The sequence below is a fragment of the Triturus cristatus genome, chromosome 7, assembly GCF_964204655.1.
Source record: "Triturus cristatus chromosome 7, aTriCri1.1, whole genome shotgun sequence".
Lineage (NCBI taxonomy): Eukaryota > Metazoa > Chordata > Amphibia > Caudata > Salamandridae > Triturus > Triturus cristatus.
The window spans coordinates 1,804,089,148-1,804,113,435 of NC_140590.1; positions in this window are offsets into that span (position 1 = coordinate 1,804,089,148).

Below are 24,288 nucleotides of genomic sequence, written 5' to 3' on the forward strand. Positions count from 1 at the left end.
ATCCACTGGAACCTACCAGCACCTTCCAGAACATTCCAGGAGATTCCAGAACCCTGTGACCGTTGGAGACCGTTTAGAATGTTGGGAGGATAAGAGAGGCAGTTGGCAGTTGGAGCTGGCAGTTGGCACCTGACTGGTGAAGAGAGAGGAGCACAACAGTGAAGGAGGAAGGAGTGAAGCAGCAGGGGTGGAAACTTGTGCCTGGAGTGGGGTCCATAAACCCACCCTTGATACTTGTCCCTACTGATGGATCCCAGCCTATAGCCCTGTGTGGGAAGAAGACAGAAGAAACTTATCCTAAGGACCTGGACAGCAGGAACAGGCCTTAGAACCAAGAAAACAGCAAGATTCTGACCTGAGAACTGGTTTCCCTGGAGTCCGGCGTCGAGTAGCCTGAAGACCTGGAGCCCGAGGTGGAGAAGCGGCGCTGACTGAAGTAGCAGACGTCGTACCCGGAGCCGCCTGAGGTCGTGAGAGGGCGCCGACGGAGGTCGTGAGGAATACCAGAGGTCGAGGAGGAAGTGAACCGAGGTCGAGCGAGCGGCGTCATCGGAGGAGTGAAGTCCGCCCTCCGGAGTCGTCGGAGACCGAGGTAGAGGAGTGAGGATCGCACTCCGGAGTCGCCCGGAGCCTGTGAGGAGGAGCACCGGAGGTCGGGGGTGAGGATCGCACCCCGGAGTCGCCGGAAGTCGACATCGAGGCCAGGCCGGCCGACGTCATCGGAGCCGAGAGCGCCATCGGACCGGAGCCACCCGAAGTCGACATCGTGAAGAGACTGCCCGACGCCGTCGAATCGGAGGTCGAGATCGAACCGAGGCCACCGACATCGGACCGGAACCGCCTGCCGGCGTCGTCAAAGAACTGACATTGTGCCGAGGCCGCCGAGACCGAACCGGAACCGCCTCACGGCGTCGACACGACTCCAGCGGCGTCGGAACATCAGAAAAAGGGCAGTAAGTGGAGTAGAGGGCGCCTAAGGCCCTGTGGAGACCTGAGAGACTGCTCTAAGGGGCTAGGGAGGTGCTGAAACCAACCTGACTGTGCAAGGGGTGAACTGGGACTAACCTAGAGAGGTTGTGTGGAGAGAGAAAGCCAGGGCACTGGTATTCCCCCCTTTGATCTACCTCAGCTTAGGCCTCAGCCTTGTCCCAGCCAGGGAGTAGCCCCCCCACAAGCCGTCCACAACCCTACAAGCTGTGCCTGGGCCAAATCAGCCCTTAAGAATTGAAGTGTCATCTGATTACATGAGTGTTGCTGTATACTTTTAATTATTTATTGGGGATACTGTATTTATTGAGTTTTTACCTATTTATTGCTGCACTATATTTATAGGTCCACAGGACTTGTTGGTGTACAATATTTATTGGTACAGTATTTATTGCCTCAAAGTATTTAATTGTCTGTATATATTGCACTTGTATTTATGCCCTGTTATTTATGATCACCCCTATTTATTTCATCAAACAGCCAATATTTATTTGACCTGCACTAATTGAAACTTGTATATTGTGATTGACCTATTTATTTTTCCAATCAGCAACTAAGAGAAAAAGATAAAGAAAGAATATTTTCATAATTTTTACGGTGTAGAGTCGTTTTTGGAACGGATGCACGCATGGTTATTGTATGGGTATATTGTATGCTTAGCACTGCGCCTGTTTCCTGACCACTCGAGCCAAGCTACCACAGTGTGTTCGGGGAGTCCACCACCACCCTGCGGAGTGGGAGTGGGCTGTTTCCAACATAAATTGGTGTTCAGTGGTGGGATAGAGCTGTGCCTACATATACTCAACAATAACTGTGGGTAGTCCATAGGCCTACACCGGGAGTTTTCTCACAGCGGCCTTCCTAATTGTGGGTTTTTGTTTTTTCCAAATTTACTCTGGTGGTGGGAGGAGGTATTATTAAAGGTACCCCCCTGCATTGTTACTGCACAAAACCTGTCCTCTAACCTGAGTGGGCAAGATGGAGTTTGTACTAGAGAATCTAGAAACGTACACTGTGGCCCAACTCAGGGAGTTTTGCCAGCGGGAGGGGGTGTACTGTCCCCCAGGAGCAAAGAAGGGTGCACTCCAAACCAGCTTAAGGGCTTGGGGGGAGGCACGCCGAGAAAGCAAGGCTGAGGAGGAAGACAGGGATGGAGAGCCTGACCCCGAGGGGGCTGAGATGTACCAACCTGAGGTGGGGAACCTGTCAGCAGGGCCCAGGACACTTTCTAGGAAGGGCAGCACTGTCTCTAGCGGGGGCTTATCCAGCGTGGAGTTAGCAGATCGGAGAGAGAAAAGACAGCTCACATGGGATTTAGCAAAGCTGGAGAAGGAGAAGGAGGAACAGAGGTTGGCTCATGAGACGGAGAAAGAGAGGATGGCTCATGAGATAAGACTGAAAGAGATAGAGCTTCAGATCTTAAGAATTGGGGCACCAACTGTTCCTAATGGTGGCAGCAAAGACCAAGAAATCACCAGGGAATCCAAACCTTACCTGCCAAAGGACATAGTGGCTAGCTATGCAGTGGGCGACGACATCGCCAAGTGGCTAGCAGCCTATGAGGTCTCGTTGAGGGCCCATGGGGTTCCAGTGAAGTATTGGGGAGGAGGATTGTATAGGTACATGCCTCCAGCTGGTAGGGATGCTTTATTGGCCCTCGAAGAGGATGAGCAGACCCACTACCCCACCATGAAACTGGCGCTCATCAGAAAGTTTGGACTAACACCTGAAAAGTACAGACAGAAGTTCAGGGGTAGTCACAAACTGGGCACACAGAATTGGGTGGACTTCCTGGACTATGCAAAGAAGGCACTGGAAGGTTGGATTCAGGGCAGTGAAGTAAGGAACTACGAGGAGTTGTTTGACCTAGTACTGAAGGAACACCTACTCGAGAAATGTTTCCCTGAACTGCGGCAACACCTGGTGGATAGCAAGCTGACCAGTCCCCGGAAGCTTGCTGAGGAGGCGGACATTTGGGCTAGTACCCGGGTGTCCACAAGGGGGACTGGAGGGGATACTCAAAAGGCCGGACAGGGCGCCCCCCAGAAGAAAGAAGGAGGGGAAAAGAAAAAGGAGTTCTCCAAAGGCCCCCAAAATAACTTCCAAGGGAAGGGAACAGGATTCACCTCTAAGGCTAACCCACCCAGAAACCTTAATCCTGGCCAGAGCCAGCAGCCAAGGGTTGTCCATTGCTATGAGTGCGGTGGCGTTGGACACTATAAAGGAGATCCGAAGTGTCAGAAACGATCAACCCCTCCCACTGGAGGAAAGCCCCCCGGAGTAGCTAGTGTAGTGCTCGGGGAGGAGATGCCCTTAACTAAGGGAAGGGAGTGGGCGGGTGTCACTCTAGTGTCCCTGGGAGAACGGGAGATGGTTCCCAAGATCCAGGTGCCCGCAAATACCGCAAAGTATGGGCAGTGGATCACCATCAACGGCCAAAGAGGGGAGGCTCTGAGAGACACAGGAGCCAGTATGACTATGGTGCGTAGCCAGCTGGTGTCTCCAGAGCAGGTAATTCCCGATGTACTCCACCCAGCCGCGATGGCTGACGGCAGAACAGGTCACTATCCAGTGGCCGAGGTTCCCTTTGAATGGGGGGGGGTTGCAGGTTCACTTCGAGTTGCCGTAAGCCCTGCCGTGCCAGTCGATTGTCTGCTGGGCAATGACATGGAGCACAACGCTTGGAAGGAGGTGGAATACCGGACTCACACCGAGATGCTGGGTACACCTGACTGGGCCTGTGTTAGCACAAGGTCCGAGACTACCCGAAGAGGGAGTTCATTCCGGCTGGAGCCTGGAACAAAGGCCCAGCCAGCTGCCAGTCAAGGGAAGAACCGAGGACAGGAGGAGCCTGCCTCGGCATCTTCACCCCGTAGGACGGATAGGCCACCGGAGGTGGTGGGCCAGGAGTCTGCAGAGGGGGACGTTACCAACCTGGAGGACTTACCCATCCCGGCCGAGTGGCACGTGGAGGGAGGCCCGTCCAGGGAGGAATTCTGCCAGGGCCAGAGGGAGTGCCCTACCCTTGAGGGGCTGAGGCGACAGGCCGAAGCCCAGGCAGCAGGGAACGTTGAAGGGAACTACAGTGTTTACTGGGAGGATGGCCTCCTCTACAGTGAACCCAAGGCACCCCTACATGGATCGTCACGAGCCTTGGTAGTTCCTCAACGTTATCGAGCCTTCCTTTTAGAGTTGGCTCACGAGATACCATTGGCAGGACACCTGGGGCAAGACAAGACCTTCGCCCGTCTTGTCCCACACTTTTATTGGCCTCAGATGAAAGTGTCGTCCGATACCTACTGCCGGACATGTGTGTCTTGCCAAGCCAGTGGGAAAACAGGGGTGAAGCTGAAAGCTCCCCTGGAGCCACTTCCTGTCGTTAGCACCCCCTTTGAAAGGGTGGGCATCGACATTGTGGGTCCATTAGATCCACCAACTACAGCTGGTCACAGGTTTATCCTGGTTCTGGTGGATCATGCCACACGGTACCCAGAGGCAATACCTCTGAGGACCATAACAGCACCTGTTGTGGCTAGGGCCCTGATGGGAATCTTTACCCGAGTGGGTTTTCCCAAGGAAGTTGTGTCCGACAGGGGGACCAACTTCATGTCAGCATATATGCGGGCAATGTGGAAGGAGTGTGGAGTGACCTACCGGTTCACAACTCCTTACCACCCCCAGACCAATGGTCTGGTGGAGAGGTTTAATAAAACCTTAAAAGGCATGATCAGAAGTCTGCCTGAAAGCCTGCGGAGGAAATGGGACGTCCTCCTACCCTGTTTACTTTTTTCCTACAGGGAAGTGCCACAGAAGGGAGTGGGCTACAGCCCCTTCGAGCTTCTGTATGGGCACCCTGTACGTGGACCTCTTAACCTGGTGAGAGACGGATGGGAAAGAACTCCCAGAAAGCTCCCCCAGGATGTGGTGAGCTACTTGCTGGCCTTCCGGAGCCAAATGGCTAAGTTGTGGAAGCAAGCTTCTGACAACTTGAAAGCCAGCCAAGCAGTGATGAAGGCGTGGTATGACCACAACGCTCACCCGGTGGAGTTGGAGCCTGGCCAGAAGGTGTGGGTGATCGAACCAGGAGAGCTTAGTGCCCTCCAGGATCGCTGGTCAGGACCCTTTGAGGTGTTGGAGAAGAAGGGTAAGGCTACCTACTTGGTGGACCTGAAGACCCCTCGTCAGCCCCTGCGGGTGCTGCATGCCAACCGCCTCAAACCCCACCACGAGAGGCCCGAAGTCATCTTGATGATGGTGACTGACGGAGGAGAGGACGTGGAAAGCGAGCCTCTCCCTGATCTGTTTGCGTCTCAGGAAAAGGATGGGTCGGTGGAGGGAGTGATTCTCTCCCCATCTCTAACTCCTGAACAGCAGGAGGACTGTCGCCAGGCCCTGGGGCAGTACTCTGCGTTGTTCTCCCTTGTCCCGGGTAGGACTCACCTGTGCGTCCATGACGTGGACACAGGAGACAGCCCACCTGTGAAGTCCAAGATCTACCGGATGTCAGACAAGGTGAAGGCCAGCATTCATAGTGAGGTCACTAAGATGCTGGAGCTAGGAGTGATTGAACCTTCTAGCAGCCCCTGGTCCAGTCCGGTGGTGTTAGTACCAAAAGCTGCACCACCGGGTGCCCAACCAGAACTGAGGTTCTGTGTGGACTACCGGGGACTGAATTCAGTGACAAAGACTGATGCTCATCCGATCCCTAGGGCGGATGAATTAATTGACCGGCTGGGAGCTGCCCAATATCTAAGTACCTTTGACCTTACTTCGGGGTACTGGCAGATCTCTTTGACTGATGGAGCAAAGGAAAGGTCAGCCTTCTCCACGCCCAATGGCCACTACCAGTTCTGTGTGATGCCCTTTGGGCTCAAGAACGCACCTGCCACGTTTCAGCGCCTGGTAAACCAGATCCTCACCGGAATGGAGAGTTTCTCTGCTGCTTATCTGGATGACATAGCCGTCTTCAGTAACAGCTGGGAGGATCACTTGCGTCACCTGCAAGCTGTTCTCCAGGCCCTGAGACAAGCTGGATTGACGATCAAGGCCAGCAAGTGCCAGATCGGGCAGGGGTCGGTAGTGTACCTTGGACACTTGGTGGGTAGGGGAACGGTGCAACCCCTCCAGGCGAAGATCGAGGCCATCATGGCCTGGGAACCCCCCAAGACACAGACTGAGGTCCGAGCATTTTTGGGCCTCACGGGATACTATCGCCGCTTCGTGAAGGGGTACGGTACCATCGTAGCCCCTCTCACGGAGCTCACGTCCAAGAAACAACCTCGACGGGTAGTCTGGACGGAGGCTTGTCAGCAAGCCTTTGAGAAATTGAAGAAAGCCATGTGTGAGGCCCCGGTCTTAAGGGCCCCAGACTTTTCCAAGAAGTTCATTGTCCAGACAGATGCATCAGAACATGGCATTGGGGCAGTGTTATCGCAACTCAACGAAGAGGGTCTGGATCAACCCGTGGTCTTCCTATCCCGGAGACTACTTCCCAGGGAACAGAAGTGGAGTGCAATAGAGCGTGAAGCCTTTGCAGTGGTATGGGCTCTGAAGAAGTTGCGGCCATACCTGTTTGGCTCGCACTTCCTGGTTCAGACCGACCACAGACCCCTTCGCTGGCTGATGCAGATGAAGGGGGAGAATCCCAAGTTGTTGAGGTGGTCTATTTCCCTACAGGGGATGGACTTTCAGGTGGAACATCGGCCTGGAGTGGACCACGCCAATGCAGACGGTCTCTCAAGGTATTTCCGCCTTAGTGATGAGAACTCCCAAGGGGTTGGGTAGCTCTCCCCACTTTCAGCTGGGGGGGACGCGTGTTAGACCTGTCAGCCCTTTGGGTGGTCCCTCCTCATCATTATTTATTTTGTCCCACTTTTGCCTCAAACCCTGTTTGAATTTTTCCTTTTTGGGAACCACCAGACTTTTTCGTGTTGCTACAGGTTCAGGGAGCCATTTTAGCTACCCCTGAAACTTCTGTCTGAGGGCCTGAAGCACAAAATGGTGGCCACCTGTGACATCACCAGCATCCACTGGAACCTACCAGCACCTTCCAGAACATTCCAGGAGATTCCAGAACCCTGTGACCGTTGGAGACCGTTTAGAATGTTGGGAGGATAAGAGAGGCAGTTGGCAGTTGGAGCTGGCAGTTGGCACCTGACTGGTGAAGAGAGAGGAGCACAACAGTGAAGGAGGAAGGAGTGAAGCAGCAGGGGTGGAAACTTGTGCCTGGAGTGGGGTCCATAAACCCACCCTTGATACTTGTCCCTACTGATGGATCCCAGCCTATAGCCCTGTGTGGGAAGAAGACAGAAGAAACTTATCCTAAGGACCTGGACAGCAGGAACAGGCCTTAGAACCAAGAAAACAGCAAGATTCTGACCTGAGAACTGGTTTCCCTGGAGTCCGGCGTCGAGTAGCCTGAAGACCTGGAGCCCGAGGTGGAGAAGCGGCGCTGACTGAAGTAGCAGACGTCGTACCCGGAGCCGCCTGAGGTCGTGAGAGGGCGCCGACGGAGGTCGTGAGGAATACCAGAGGTCGAGGAGGAAGTGAACCGAGGTCGAGCGAGCGGCGTCATCGGAGGAGTGAAGTCCGCCCTCCGGAGTCGTCGGAGACCGAGGTAGAGGAGCACCGGAGGTCGGGAGTGAGGATCGCACTCCGGAGTCGCCCGGAGCCTGTGAGGAGGAGCACCGGAGGTCGGGGGTGAGGATCGCACCCCGGAGTCGCCGGAAGTCGACATCGAGGCCAGGCCGGCCGACGTCATCGGAGCCGAGAGCGCCATCGGACCGGAGCCATCCGAAGTCGACATCGTGAAGAGACTGCCCGACGCCGTCGAATCGGAGGTCGAGATCGAACCGAGGCCACCGACATCGGACCGGAACCGCCTGCCGGCGTCGTCAAAGAACTGACATTGTGCCGAGGCCGCCGAGACCGAACCGGAACCGCCTCACGGCGTCGACACGACTCCAGCGGCGTCGGAACATCAGAAAAAGGGCAGTAAGTGGAGTAGAGGGCGCCTAAGGCCCTGTGGAGACCTGAGAGACTGCTCTAAGGGGCTAGGGAGGTGCTGAAACCAACCTGACTGTGCAAGGGGTGAACTGGGACTAACCTAGAGAGGTTGTGTGGAGAGAGAAAGCCAGGGCACTGGTATTCCCCCCTTTGATCTACCTCAGCTTAGGCCTCAGCCTTGTCCCAGCCAGGGAGTAGCCCCCCCACAAGCCGTCCACAACCCTACAAGCTGTGCCTGGGCCAAATCAGCCCTTAAGAATTGAAGTGTCATCTGATTACATGAGTGTTGCTGTATACTTTTAATTATTTATTGGGGATACTGTATTTATTGAGTTTTTACCTATTTATTGCTGCACTATATTTATAGGTCCACAGGACTTGTTGGTGTACAATATTTATTGGTACAGTATTTATTGCCTCAAAGTATTTAATTGTCTGTATATATTGCACTTGTATTTATGCCCTGTTATTTATGATCACCCCTATTTATTTCATCAAACAGCCAATATTTATTTGACCTGCACTAATTGAAACTTGTATATTGTGATTGACCTATTTATTTTTCCAATCAGCAACTAAGAGAAAAATATAAAGAAAGAATATTTTCATAATTTTTACGGTGTAGAGTCGTTTTTGGAACGGATGCACGCATGGTTATTGTATGGGTATATTGTATGCTTAGCACTGCGCCTGTTTCCTGACCACTCGAGCCAAGCTACCACAGTGTGTTCGGGGAGTCCACCACCACCCTGCGGAGTGGGAGTGGGCTGTTTCCAACAGGAACCCTCTCCTCTAGTCAGGGTAAGGGGGGGGACACTCCTAAAATAACCCCTGCTCACCCCCTTGGTAGCTTGGCACGAGCAGACAGGCTTATCTCAGAGGCAGTGTGTATGACAACACTACAGATGGACACCACACAAGTTTTATATAAAAAATAAGTATTCTTTATATAGATTTATCACAAGACCATTAAACGACAAAAATCCTCAATACTGTTACTTTAAGATGGTAGAATTTAGCTTAGTTGTCCTTAGTTCTTAAATGCGACACTTTAAGTCAATGTACCTTTTAGATGCGACACGCAGGGCAACGAAAGTGTTTCAACGATGTTGATGTGTTGAAAATTTTGGTGCAAAGAAATAAAGACGTAAAGATCTTCCAGATGCGGTACGCTTCTCCAATGTTGCGAGAAGACTCGACTCGATGCGTCAGCTACAGCAGCGACATCCCTTTACGCGATGCGACGACAGCGGCCTTGGCGGCGACACTCTTCTCTGATGTTGCGAAACGCTTCCGCTCGATGCGATGTTGCAGCGGCGACACCCCTTTACGTGATGCGACGACAGCAGCTCCGACGGCGGCACGCTTCTCCGTGGATGCAAGGCGCTTTTCTTGATGCGGTGTAATGCGACAACTACGATGGCTGCGATGGCGACACGCTTCTTCCTCGATGTGAGACTCTTCTCTTGATGCGGTGCAATGCGTCAGCTATGATGGCTGCGATGGCGACGTGCTTCTTCGGCATTACGAGACACTTCGAAATTCGAATTTCTACCATGTTCCCTGAGTCAGTTAGGATTATAAAATGTAATAACCAAAGTGCCCATTCTGGCCTATGGAGACCAGGAAACCTTGCAATAGTGAAAAACGAAAATGGCTGTTATTCACTATTAGAAGATGCCACACACACCAAGGTTTGTCCTACCTTATCCTTACAATGCACCCTGCCCTTGGGCCTACCACAGGGGTGTCTGATATGAAGAAAAGGGAAGGTTTAGGGACTGGCAAGTGGGTGCACTTGCCCAGTCAGCATGACAGTACCAGACCTTACCTTAGACACACTTTTACAGGCTGCTTCTGTGGGTGGCACAATCAGTGCTGCAAGCCCACCAGCAGCATTTGGATTTACAAGCCCTGGGCACTCCTGGTGCGCTGTACTAGGGTCTGACAAGTATACCAAACCAACCAATCATGGAATCACAAATTCATACATTAATTTACAATAGGGAGGGCATATGCACTTTAGCACTGATCAGCAGTGGTAAAGTGCCCAGAGTCATAAAACAGCCAACAACAGGTCAGAAAAAATACAGGAGGAAGGCAAAAAGTTCAGGGATGACCCTGCAAAAAGGGCCAACAGGGTGCAATTGATTTTTAACAGATGCACGTCTTCATAAAAGCAAAGGGAAAACGAACTGGGAAGAGGAATAAAAATGTAAAAGTCGCACTGTAGTTGCGATCGGGATGATTTTTAACAGATGCAAGTCCCAATAAAGGGAAACAGAAGACGAGGAGGGTCCATCACACGCTAGACTGTGTGATGGCCAAACAGATAATTGGGATGATTGCTACCAGATGCATGTCCCTGTCATGAGAAAGGGAAAACAAATGACACAGTAAAGATTAGAGAAAAAAAATGTAGAAGTCGTACTGTTGTTCCGATCGGGATAATTGTTACCAGATGTCCCCATAAACAGAAAGAAAGGATAAAGAAGGGGCCATCACACGCTACTCAGTGGGATGGCCAAACAACATGTTCACTAAGTGAAATCGCCACAAGCACACAAGGGAGGGACACTTGCAAAACTTTCTTAATGGCACAGGCAACAGTCAATCAACACCACTTAAATGTTTAATAACCATAGAATACAATACAATAGGTCTTGCAGACAGCGCGAGCACTGCCGAGGCTCAACCTAAAAAAAAAAAGGCAGATGCTGGCAATATACAAGAAGAACGTAGCCACCAATACAGTATAGGCACAAAGGTGGTAATAGTTGCACCATCTGGTACTTGAGGAGTAAATCATAATACTGCCTACTCTCTCTATTTGAATCTCATGATTGCCAGACTGAAAGAGTCTGGACTAAACAATCATTTAGATATGTGTCAACCATGACCATCTCCTAGTGTGATAATCCTACTTGTGGGCCTTTGTGAAGAATCAAGGGTCCATCATGTAGCAAAAGGTCAGAATAGCCAATTGATCATACTCACTGCATACAACGAATCTGGTACAGTTGAATGTGATAATAGGTGTTCTTTAAATCGAAAATAGAGTGTTCCCTTGGTTTGATAAGGACATGACCTGTGTACCTTGAAGGCATCAGGAGATCAATCTATTAAGCTTCTTCAAACCCAACATGAGCTTGATACCCCTTAAAACCTTCTTTGCCACACAGATTATGGAGAAGAATCCTAATACCTCTTATGTCATTACAGATATGCACAACCTAATTCATTCTCAATTAATTATAGAAGTCACCACCTTAGGCTGCAAATTTGGAAATTATTGGAATGTGCAGGATTTTTACCATGCCTCTTATGCATAGGCATATTTACAATGCAGAAAAGCCTTCTATACCATCTTCTTTAGGACTGGGACAAACTTCTTGTTTTCTTTAAATCAAATGAAGAATCACTTTCATGTGTATACTTCTGGTGCACATAAATGTCAAGCCATCTATCTATGGAATAGTCTGTGACAGGTAGGAAACAGCCAGGATACGCAAGTCTGCTGAAGGTAAACCTTTCATCAGAGGTGACAGGTAACATCCTAAAACTTAAATGGGCTAATCGGAGGCGACAATTCCGAATTCATACACTTAGCACTCAAAGCTTGTACTTTCTCTTTCTTTTGATCATTCTCTTTTCCGTTCTTTTTCCCATTCCTTCCTTTTTACTTCCCTTTCTCTTTTCCATGTTGTTTTTCTTCCTTTTTCTTGCATACTTCATCCCTTCTATATTATCTTTCTTTCTTTCTTTCTTTCTTTCTTTCTTTCTTTCTTTCTTTCTTTCTTTCTTTCTTTCTTTCTTTCTTTCTTTCTTTCTTCTTCCTTCCCTTCTTTTTTCTCCTCTCTTATTTCTTGCTTCCTTTTCTTATTATCATTTTTATTACCTTGAAGATTATATTCTTTTATTCCTATGATGCCTTTTAGCTTCATTCTTTATTTCCTTCTTTCCATCTTACTTTCATTATTTCCACTCTTCTTCCATTCTTTCCTTCCTTCTATTGTCATTTACTAACTTCTTTTTTCCACCTTTAATTTTTTTATATTTTACTTTCTCCTTACTTCACGTCAAAATGCATTTTTTTCTTCCCTTCATTCTCTTGGTCCTCTTCCTTTTCTTCAACTCCTTTCACCTTCTGTTCTTCCTTATTTAATTCCTTCTAACACGAGGCAAATGAAATAAGAGTAGGGAAAGAATGAGGGTAAGGAATCGGGAGCCACAAGTAATGAAGTAATGTTAGGGAAGGAGGACACTAGTTAAAAGATTAATGGACAGGAGTGACTCCATAATTGGGGAAGCAGAAGAATTAGGAAAGAGGGAGAAAAAACTGTGAGAGAGGAATAGAGTCAGAGAAAAGTTTGAAGGAGGGTCTATGGTATGGTCTATAAGAACAGTTTTTATATAAGATAAGAGAAACATCAGCTTGTGAAACAACCCGTTTTTCAAGAATAATGATATTTCCACTTAAAAAAGCATACAAAAGGCAATTAATTCAAGAAAATGTTGCTTAAACAGATTTGAGAAATGGATTCTCACTATTGAAACAGACATCTTTCCTAAGAAATGCTCCTAGTATGCTATGGTGTGCCGAAGGAATCAGAGAACCTTAGATTACAATAATAAAATATTTTAAAAAATGTGGTTCAGCACCCAAAGTTAGTGAAGATGTGTAATAAGTAGGGGTGGGCGGAATTTGCGAAAGCGACTTTCGCAAATTATCGCGAAAATGTTAAAAATCTCCGCAAACACGCGGAAATATCGCGAAGATGCAGAAGTTTTTTTCCCGCCCGTTCGCGGTATTTTCTGCGTGGTCGCCGCTCGCCAACTTACCAATGCAGTTGCTCGCGGGCGCGGCCATCTTTTTTTCACTTTTCTCGCGGTGCATGATCGCGAGAAGAAAGACATGATCGCGTGACGCATTACGTTACTGTGGGCGCAAACTGTCGCGAGACAGCGCAAATGGCTACCAACAATCCAACATCTCGTGGAGAACGCGACCGGATCGGGAAAACTTGTCGGCGAACGCAGGGATTCAGGTAAGGCAATCGCGCGCGAGAATGTATTATTTTACAGCGTGAGCAAGAACCAAATTATCGCTAAGCTGCGGAATGCGGAAATTTTGACATTTTCGCGCTCTCCGCGGAACGCGAAAATGTCAAATTATCGCAATTTCCATGAGCGGAATGGAAATTTAGCCCAGGCCTAGTAATAAGGGGCATTTACTTAATGCTTTGAGTTCCCATATAGTACATAACAAAGATATGCATGACAGTATAGCATTTGAGACACAACAAATGTACATGGAGAAGATTTCTTCATTCACTAAAACTGTATTCATCTTTTTTCTTCATAAAAGCATGTCAATGAACAGTAGCCAACGCGTTTTGTCCAACAAGGACTTCTTCAGGGCTACAAGAAATGTGTGCAGAAAACAAAAACATATATACAAAGCATACAAGTTAAAAACATTCTAAATTTACAAATTACAATCGAGACAAATGTAATAGATTGTTACTGCGATGATATGCAAACCACCTTGCATCAATTATTACATATTAGTTTGTTAACAATATGTCTTTTACAGTAATTCAAATTAGAATTCTCATCATCTTATTTTCACCGCACTCATAAGTTAATTAAATATATTCTTGACATATGAATAGTTTTAATTAATTTGCAAAAAGGGCTTTGGACTTACAAGCATTTGAGGTTTTATCAATTTTTAAACTTTGTGAGACTTCCCAAGAGTCAACGATTATGTGCAATTTTTATTGATGAATCAAACATGAAAGCCATACAAGTTGGAATACCTCTAAATTGTATGTGAACATCAATAGTACATCAAGGTTTGACAAACTTAAAAATTGTGTACCAGAGTTATTATCAACTTGTCAATTGCCAGTGATTCTGTAAAAACATCATGAAATACCCAATTGCAATTTCTAAAAATGTGTGACATCATATAGTAAAAAGATGAAGGGGCATTGTTTAGAGTTAACCCCAAGAAGACTGTATTTCACAAAAGCTTATTAGTAATTATTTATTCTATACCAAATATTAACATAACAGTACAGCAAACGTTTGTCAGTTTAAGAGGGGTCATATGGTGCACAGCATGCCGGTATCATACACTCCCATATAACTTAATTTCAGAAAAAACCTCAATAATAAATGTCAAGCATCAACAAGAATCATTCGTTAGGCATTCACTATGTAAGCGTAATTGTTTAACATGGGGACCATTTTGAAAGGGTCATATAATATAATGCACAATGTGCCAATGTTATACTCCTCCACTTACCACAAAGGAGGAGGCTATCATTAAGATGTACTTGTTATCTATTCTGCTACATGTTAAAGGAATCAACATGTCATTCATTCACTCTGAAAGCACAAACAAACATTTACCCGCATTATGATGTAATAGGTGACAGTACACTGCATCAGTATCAAGCATTTGTACATAAACCGGAGTGTAACGTAAGAGCCATATTGACACTGTTTAACCCATACCAAGTTAGTATGGTGTCTAACTTGTCCGTCTAACAGAAGACAAGCATCCGTAAATTAAAATGTCATCGTAATTATTTATGCAGTGGGTATTTCCAAAAGATAATTATTTAATAGATTTTAGTTTACCCATACTCAAGTGGCCATTAACTTTTAGCACATCAACATAATGCGACATAGTACTTACGGAGTACATGTGCCTCTTCCTAGAACACAAGCGTGGCTTCAGCTTCAGTAGACGACCAGACCACCATCTACACCCTCAATTTATGCTAAAAATTAACACCAAACACCTGAGAACCCGGCGCATGGTGATCAGGAATTGCTTTTGACAGAATATTGCCGGCGCCATCTTGGAGTGGTTGTGCAAATAAAGCAAGATGTAATGTTAGAGCCATATTGACACTGTTACAATCCATACAATGTTAATATGGTGTCTAGCTCACCTGTTTAGCAAAAAATAGTGAAATAAAGGATCATTTCAGTTATTTATACAGAGGGTATTTGTGAAAATGATTAATTTATAAAGTATAATTCACCAATACGCAAGTGACTAATAACTTGTAGCACATCAACATAGCACAACATAGTACTTATAAAGTACATGTGCCTCTCCCAAGATTGCAAGTGTGGCGTCTGCTTCAGTAGAAGACCAGACCGCCATCTACAGGCCTAATATATAGTGAAAGTTAACCCCGAACACCTGAAAGCCCGCGTAGGGATATCAGGAATTGCTTTAGACAAAATATTGCCAGCGCCCTTTTAGAATGGTTGTGCAAATGATAGCATAATAACAAAAAAACTATCTTGCAGTCAATAACAGTTCATATAGAAACTAAAAATTACTTAAAGTATGTGTACCATAATCATGGGTGACACAATAAAAATGCCAAAGCCTTTGGTCCAGATGTTATTGTCTACACATGGGTTAATTCTTACATATGTAATCCAGAAGTGAAACTAGTCAAATGCAATCTCATTGTGGTCGTATTGGAAAATTAATCATGTAGCCAAAAACAAGAGTTGATACAAATGTTAATATCATATTTAAAGAAAAAATAAGGCAGTACCTCCATCAAGAATATTATTAGCATGGAATAAGTGTGGGTGCCATCCTGAAATGGTTATATCTTCCATTGGAAGTAAGAAATGCATGTAGAAACCATTATACATGGATCATACAGTAATTTCTGAAATAAGAAATAGAAAATGTATTTGCATATTTATTTTGTTTGAAAAATACTTTACAATCTGTTCATATCATGCCGACATGTTGAAATGATTTTGTGAATCCCTTCTTTTTCTTGTGAACTTGCTTTTAAAGATATTTTTAGCACTTCACACATCACTGGACACAATTTTAAATTCAAACAATGTAATTTTTTTCTGTTGACCTATTATGTTTTCCTATGTTATATTTTTTTCTATTGTCAAACATTTTTACATTCTGTATTGTTCAGACTGTCTATGATAGGGTTACATAATGGAGTAACAACGATATACAACAATAACAACACCTTGCTTTCTTATGTTGAATATGCAATGTTGACTGAATATATATAGAAGACACAGACCTACTGAATAACATGGTTTGTGGGCAGTACACATAGAAAAGGCCTTCCAACTCCCTGCAACAGGCTGAATTGTCAGAATGATCAAGATAATCATGATGTAAGATGTAATGATCAAAGTGAATGATATTAAATACACAGTAACTCCAATTATATAGGACCATGCATCTATAGCGGTAGTGCTGGATTAAGAAAGCTTCACTAGGACAGTAACTTCATGGAAGAAGTGATTGATTGTATGTGGCAATCAGGAGAAGAGCTGGGATATTAACATAATGGGGCCGATTCCGATCCGGTAAAAAAGTTTCCCATACGACTCGTATCCGTATTTTTTTACGTACAAATCGTACAAGTCCCGTCCCACCGGTGAAGTACGATTCGTACGGGAAAAATACATACGAATTTGCGCGATCCGCACGAATCGTATCGGGAAAAGTTGTACGGGACGTACCCGTACACTTTTACGTACAAATCGTAAAAATGAAGTCCGAGTGTACAAGTACGAACCGTACCGGCTTTCCGATTTTCGAACCGTACGTAAACTTTCCGATTTACCAACCGTACGTAAAACGTCCCGTACACGGGGAATGACTTTACCCGTTATGAAGCGAACTTTGTACGACTCGTATCCCGGGAAAAGTTGTTCCCGGGGTTGCGAGTCGTACAGCCACCCAAATGCATATGTATGCACCGTACAACATTGCATATGTATGCACCGTACGCACCGTACAACATCGCATATATATGCACCGTACAACAACATCGCGTATGCACGCACCGTACGCACCGTACAATATCGCGTATGCGCGCACCTTACAACAACATCGCGTATGCGTGCACTGTACAACAACATCGCGTATGTACGCACCGTACAACAACATCGCGTATGTATGCACCCTACATACATGATGTTGAAACGAGTCATACTGAACAAGGACACTGTAAAAGAGCACAAGGAGGGTCAATTCGACTCGCACAACACCACAAAACACGTCTACAGTGCACCAAACATGGAAATGACTGACCTGGACACATCCAAACAGGCAAACAGAGGGCCAAACTCACACCCACCCCTTATAACACACCCACCAAAAATTCAAACTGAGGCCCACCCACAAATGGACCAATAAAAAGGGCCCACACACACAAACCATGAGCCTTTGCAACAGACTCATTGCAGCTACAGAACACACAACAACAACTGCACCCATCCACCTTAACATATATACCTTCATACAACCTCCTTCACACATACCCCCTCTTCATATTCAGACCCACACCTTCACATTCAGACCCACACACCCACAACCATCCACACCCTCACCCCACACCATGCCCACAGACAAGAATCCAAAGTTCACAAGGGAGGAGCTGGAGATCCTTGTCAATGAAGTCATCAGAGTCGAGCTACAGCTGTTTGGAACATTGGTGAGACAGACCAGCATAGCCAAAAAAACACGCCTATGGCAGAGGATCGTCAATAGGGTGAATGCTGTTGCACCCATCAGAAGGACCAGGACTGAATGCCAAGCCAGGTGGTACGATCTTCGGAGGGCAGTCAAGAGAAAAATCAATGACGACTACGCCCAGAGCAACATCACTGGAGGTGGTGGGCCCTCCTGTGACCAGTGCAAACTCAAACACCAAGACAACCAGCTCAGATATCTAGGACTTGAACTCACACTCACTGTCATGGCAGCATGTTCCATGGGGGGACAGCTACATCACCTGGGAGCCCCAGTGCCAAATCACACTACACCCACCAGCAGGACCTGTCACACACTCCCCTTACACAAGCACACACCCCTGGGACAGGCAATGGATTTACCCACTGTCACAATGGACATATCACACAACAAGACCAATCCATAGCTGAAGAAGCATCCAACCCAAAAATCAACATGTCAAAGACTCAGGAGAACATAGCAATCTGTCCCCCGCAACATACCCATCCACAAGTGAACATTGAGGAGAATGCTAGGCACATACAACTACCTGGAGGAACAGTGCCAACTTGAATGTGTATGAAACATGGATGTTGCATGAAACAGCATTAACATTGTCTGTCTCTCACACACAGGGCAACGTGAGCAATCTCCCCCAACAATGGGGGGGAAGAATCACAGTCCCAGGCTTGGGAGGAACCTGATCCCACCGCCAGCGACGCCTCTCAACACTCCGCGGATGACCCCGACCGACCTGGACCCTCTGGTGTCCAAGCCCCTGCAGCACCTGGTTCAGGAACATCTGTGCCAACCACCACCCCCATTCCTGTCACATCCCAGGAGACACCAAGGAGCCCTGCCCGCAGTGAAGACATGAGCCAGTCTGACCAGGAGGGACAAGTTGCGCCGGGCACCCAGGAGGAGGCAGACAACACCGCCACTGACATCCCTCCGGGGTCCCGTAGACCAAATGTGCCCACAACGGCAGGCCAGGCTCATGTGGGCAGGGGTGGTAGGAGTGGAGGCAGGCGGAGGCGAGAACCTGACCAGCCAGCTGAAGGGACCGATATGTCACGCATACACGACTTCATGGACGCATACCGGCGTGACACCAGGGAGATCAGCCAGGTAGTGGGGACCCTCACAGAGATCAAGAACCAGCAGGCCGAGCAACACGCCAGTCGACAAGAACACCAAGGACGGATGGAGGCAACACTGGCTGAGCTCCTGGCGGTGCAAAGGGACATAAGCCATTCACTCCGTCGGAGCGCTGACAACATGGGCAACCCTCCCTGTGCCACCAGGCGAAGACCACCACCAGCCACAGGGAGGGAGGAGAAGGAGGATTTGTCCGACGGAGCGTCCCAAGCATCATCAAGGCCTGCATCTGAGAGTCCCCCGAGGAAGGCGGGTCGTCCACGGAAAAGACCGTGAGAGGCAACCGCACATACACATCTCCCAGGTCACCTGGCCTGGCACCTGGCCTTCATGTGCGACAGCATCACCTCATTGACTTACAATCTCTGCCACATGGACTTTCTTGTCACAGTCTGACCATTTATGCCAAACACTGTGGTCTGGACTCTGCTGACTTCAAATGCCAAGGATCCCATCTCCCCCTCTGAACTTTGGATTCTATGGTCCCTGTATTGCACCTTTTTATTTCCACAAATCACACCCCAGACCTAGAATAAAAAACAAAAATGAATTTTGATGTTGCAGTCATTTAGCATGAGTCCACAACATACGTGTGGGGATATTTCAAAGTATGCCTGAGTGTGGAACTCACTCCAGCCATCCATACCCTGGGATCTGAGTCCAGGCGAGGACACACATGGGTCTCAATGTATCATCCAATACTGACATGGAGCACAATACTCACCCGTGATGGCCTCAAGCTGCTGAGGAGGGGCTTGCAATACTGCTCGGACAGACCAAGTTGGAAGAGTATCATGAAGGCGTAGAGGTAATGGGTCATGTGGAGGTGCCCGGGGAGGGAGTTCCAGGTCTGTTTTGCGAGGTGGGAGAACTATCTCCTGCATGCATTTGTTCTATGGATGTGATGAATGGTGGCCAGGGCAAGGTTGGCTGCACGGAGTTTGGCCAACGTAGTGCTGGAGGACAGGCGTCCAAGGTCGGTTTTGGGTCTGGGGTTGTGGACTGCCTCCTGAGTGTCGGTGAGGAGTCTGAAGGTGATCCTGCAGCAGGCAGTGAGCCATTGTAGCTATCTCAGGTGGACGGTGATGTGGCTGGGGCTGGGGATGTTGAAGATGAGGTGTGCGGATGCACCCTGGATGTGGACAAGTTCTCCAGGAGTTTGGCTGTTGTTCCTCCGTAGAGGGCGTTGCTGTAGTTGACCCGGCTGGTTTTGTGGACCTGGGGGACGGTCTGTCTTGCCTTGGAGTGGATCTATCTGTGGATCATTTGCAGCATGTGGAGGGTGTCTCAGCATGAGGTACAGATGGTGTTGAGTTGCATGGTAATTGTGAGCGAGGAGTCCATGATGAACACCAGCTTGCGTGCGCGGCCACTGGGTGCTGGTGTGTGGCCAGGCCGGTGGGACACAAGGAGGTGACCCGCCCATAAGGTGACAATCCTCAGATGATCACCTCAGTCCTGTCCAAATCCAGACTCAGGTGGCTGATGTTCAGCCATTCGTCAACAGGCCTCATGCCTTCTTGAAGGTTGGATCTGGCAATGGCTGGGTCTTTGGTGACTGTGAGGAGCAGCTGGCTGTCAATGGCATACGAGATGATGAGGAGGTTGTGTGCACATGTGATGGTGGAGAGGGGGGTCACGGAGACATTGAAGATCGTCACGCTGAGAGATGAACCCTGGGGCATGGACCAGATGACCCCACTGTACTACATGCTGAAGGGTGGAGGCCGAATCCCTGGGCCTTGCTGGTGAGCTACTTGGGGATTTAATCCTGGGCCCTCCTCTGGATACCAGTGTTGGAGATGTGTGAGCTGACAGTGTGGTAGCACATGGTGTAGAAAGGCGTTGAGAGGTCAAGGGGGGTGGTCTCACCATTGTTGAGCAGGGCAAAGCTGTCGTTGGTGCTGGCAATGATGACGGTTGCAGTGGTGTGATTACTGTGGAAGACGGTGTGTTGCCGGTTGCCTGGAGGTGTTTGCGTGGAGGAAGTTTGTCAGTTGCTCGTTGAGTGTCTTCTTCATGACATTTGCTGTGTAGGGAAGCAGGGTGATGTTAATGGAGATCCTGTGGTATTGCCGTCCGTTGTGTAACAAGGGCCTGGGTCTCTGCATGCCTCCAGCTCCCAAAAGAAGTGGCTAACTCAAAGGAGACATTCATGATGTGCTGTACGCGGCCTTCAGGGATGGGGAAGAATGTGTTTGAGATGTTGTGTGGGAAGGGGCCTGATGGAGAGCCAGAGTGGATGGTGGACATGAGCCAGGTGGTGTCTTTGATGCTGACGGCAGTCCAGAACCTGAGGGGGGTTTCTCCCACGGATAATACTGCTGTCTGCCTCTGTGTGCCCAGGCTTTCGTGTATGTCCATGAGCTTGCAGTGGTAGAAATTAGCAAGGGATTTGCTATGCTTTGCAAGGGTGGGGTGTCTTTTGGAAGGAGAACTGCTGTCAGTTCACACACAATGCTGATGAGCTCCTTGATGTCGTGTGTTTTGGTGCCTCTGCCCTATCTGAAGGATCTCTACTTGGCCTTGCTGATGATATGGTGATGGCTGTATGTGGCGTTTCCCAGGGCTGTGTGGTAACTGGTGGTTCTTTGCACAAGAATCCGGCTGGATCTGTATGAGTCCAGTAGGTCTGCCTTGTCCCAGGTGGCTTAACTGTTGTTGTGCTTCACAGGAAAGTCCGTCAATGTGGCAAGATTGTTGGATCAGTTGCTGATCAAGTGTGTGAGGTTGCAGGGTGTGGCGGTGGTGTTGGTTCGAGTGTCCCACACAGCTTTTCTTTGTTGACGTACATCAAGCATCTTTGGGGGATCGGTAGCGGGGTGTGTGGCAGTGTGTTGCTTGTCTTAGACGTGGATGCAAATGTTGATGGACCAATGATGGATGGTGGTGTGGTTCACCTCCAGCCTGAAGTTACTGGCCCCCAGCCACATGTAGCCTGTGGAGGTGAGGGCGTGCGTGCAGATGTACGTGTTGATGGCTTAGTGGACTTGTGGATGTCGGCCTGGAGATCTGCAGATGAGTGTTACACTGAGGGTTGCCATGGGGTTGCTGCGAAACCGGATTTGTGACTCTGAGGGTGTACTTGTGAATAAATGACAATTCATCCTCCGGGATTGTTGCTGCCGTCCCTGCGGGTGATCTTGTATACGTCTGAGATGTCAATGAAGAACTTGTGTGCTGAGGATGCTTTATCCAAGTTACTGTCATGAAGGTGATGTGTGTGGCTGTTGTGTTGAGGAGGTAACAGAGTCCAATGGCGTGCTGGTGGACGGAGCGGGTGTGGAGTAGGAGGAACATTCCCTGGTTGTCTTGACAGGGTCTGGTAGGCGGGGAAGCGCTGTACAGCCAGTTGGAGCTGCACACTCAGCATGCGAAGGTGTTGTGTGTGCGCTTAGGGGTTGCCTGATAGCAGGCGGTTGATTGTCTTGTGAACGTTGCTTGGTGGGTGGCTGCAGCATGAGCCTGTTGAGTGACGTGGGTCATGCAAGGACCAGAGGGACGTGCACTGTGCAAGTTGCAGGCGCTGACGGTCCTGCCTTTGGCACAGTGTTGGCGCAACAGTGGCACAGACAAGCTGCTGCCTGCAGTAAGAATGGGTAGAGGGAGGAGCATCTTGGAGGCATGTGGGTTGCAGAATCAGGCCACTCGGTGGGGTGTTGCCGCAGGGGAGGCAGCAGCAGGCGGAAGGGGTGACAAACGAGGCAAAAAGTAGCACACAAATACAAGGATGTCAGAAAGGCACAGTGCAACAGGTGTATGTAAAAGAAGGAGTGTCAGGATACTCATGAGTCACTCCGAGAAAATGGATGATCAATTACCAAAAATGACGTCCACAGGATCAGGCAGCAAAATGCCGAGCTGCGCACAGGAGACACACCGTCAGCATGCGTTGACGGCCTGTTGTGGTGATCAACATGCACAAATACATACCCAAACAGGTACTTCATGCACAATAGAGATTATTAGCCCTGAAGAACTGCATGCATGTAGCCGAAGTACACATACACTCATATGCTCAATCTTTGCCAATTATGCCATAGATGACGCATGCAAAGTGGCAAGCGATCTTCAGTGACAGAGATGATGCACTTTGGATTGTGGTGAACACCTTTATTACACAAACTCACACGAACGGATCAAGTATGTTTTGATGCCATGCTACATGAGCCAATGTCCATGGCCAGTGACATTGCTTTGCGGAAAATAACAGTCATGTAATGAGTCTGCCTGTACTGATGGTGATCCAATGTGCATATGACTGCCTGTGGCATGACAAACTGAAACAAAGGGAAATGCATCCATATGAACAGACTGACAGGTCAGTTGACATCACATGTGAGACATACGCTAGACCCCCCATTCACAACACGGATGTTGTAAATCCCAATGAACTGGCACACAAGTTAAGGGGATGAGCCAAACACATCCTGCTGCACACGGATAGGCTGCAATTACCCATAAAGCCTGTTGTTGTGATGTTCCACACTCTGTCCACCCGTAGCATCCACAATGTTTCAGAGGTAAGGTTTACACACATTGATGCCTTCATCTTACTCCACACTCCACTACAGATAACTGTCAAGAAGGGTGATTATCATGTCATGGGAGTGATGCTACATGTTATATGCTCCATGGTGAGAAGACATGTATGCATGTTACCACAACATGCACAGAAGCAGTCCCCACACCTTCCCAACCCGTACCACCGACAAAAAGCCTTGCTGCAATCCTTACCCAAACTGACCTTTCCACATGTCCGTGCATGGAACGCTGACTCAGCACATATTGCAATCCTCATGAGGAATAGCAGGAGGACAAAGATGACACGAGCAGACAACAGGCGCAAAAACCTGGGAATGACAGACACACAAGAAGTCATCTAAAGCAATTCTCGCCGCACCCATGGTCAATTACGAAACATGAACAATGTTTGACACATCAAAATTTCAAAGAGAGTCTCTCCGCATAACCGTGTGGCATGACATCATCACTCGAGTGACACATTATAACACAAATCAAAGTCACTTTGCATTCAGTCAGCTGGACACACACATTGCAACACATGCCACTCAATGCTACAAGCTTGCACACTCATACCCAGTGACTCACCATTATGAGAAGAAGTTGCGTATGAGCTGACTCTGGATATCATCCTCCTCCTCATCCTCATCACTTGCCTCATGACCAAGCCCTTGATCCTCCATGAATGGATGTTCCTGCTCATCCCGATCCAGGATGAGTGGCACTGCCTTCTCAACCGCCATGTTGTGCAGCATACAGCACACAATGAAGATTTTGCAGACCTTCTCGGGTGCATATGGGAGAGACCCGCCTGTCTTGTCAAGGCACCGGAATCAGCTCTTCAGGATGCCAAACGTCCTCTCAATCACTCGCCTGGTCTGCCCGTGTGCATTGTTGTACCGGTGATCTGCAGCTGTTCTTGGGTTGCGGAGAGGTGTCATTAGCCATGGCATGTTGGGATATCCAGATTCCCCTATATGGAAACATCATGTAAATAAGTTAGTCAGGAGATGCCGTAAGATCCAAAGATACCGCAACACACCGGACAAACAGAGTATACACACCAACAAGACATG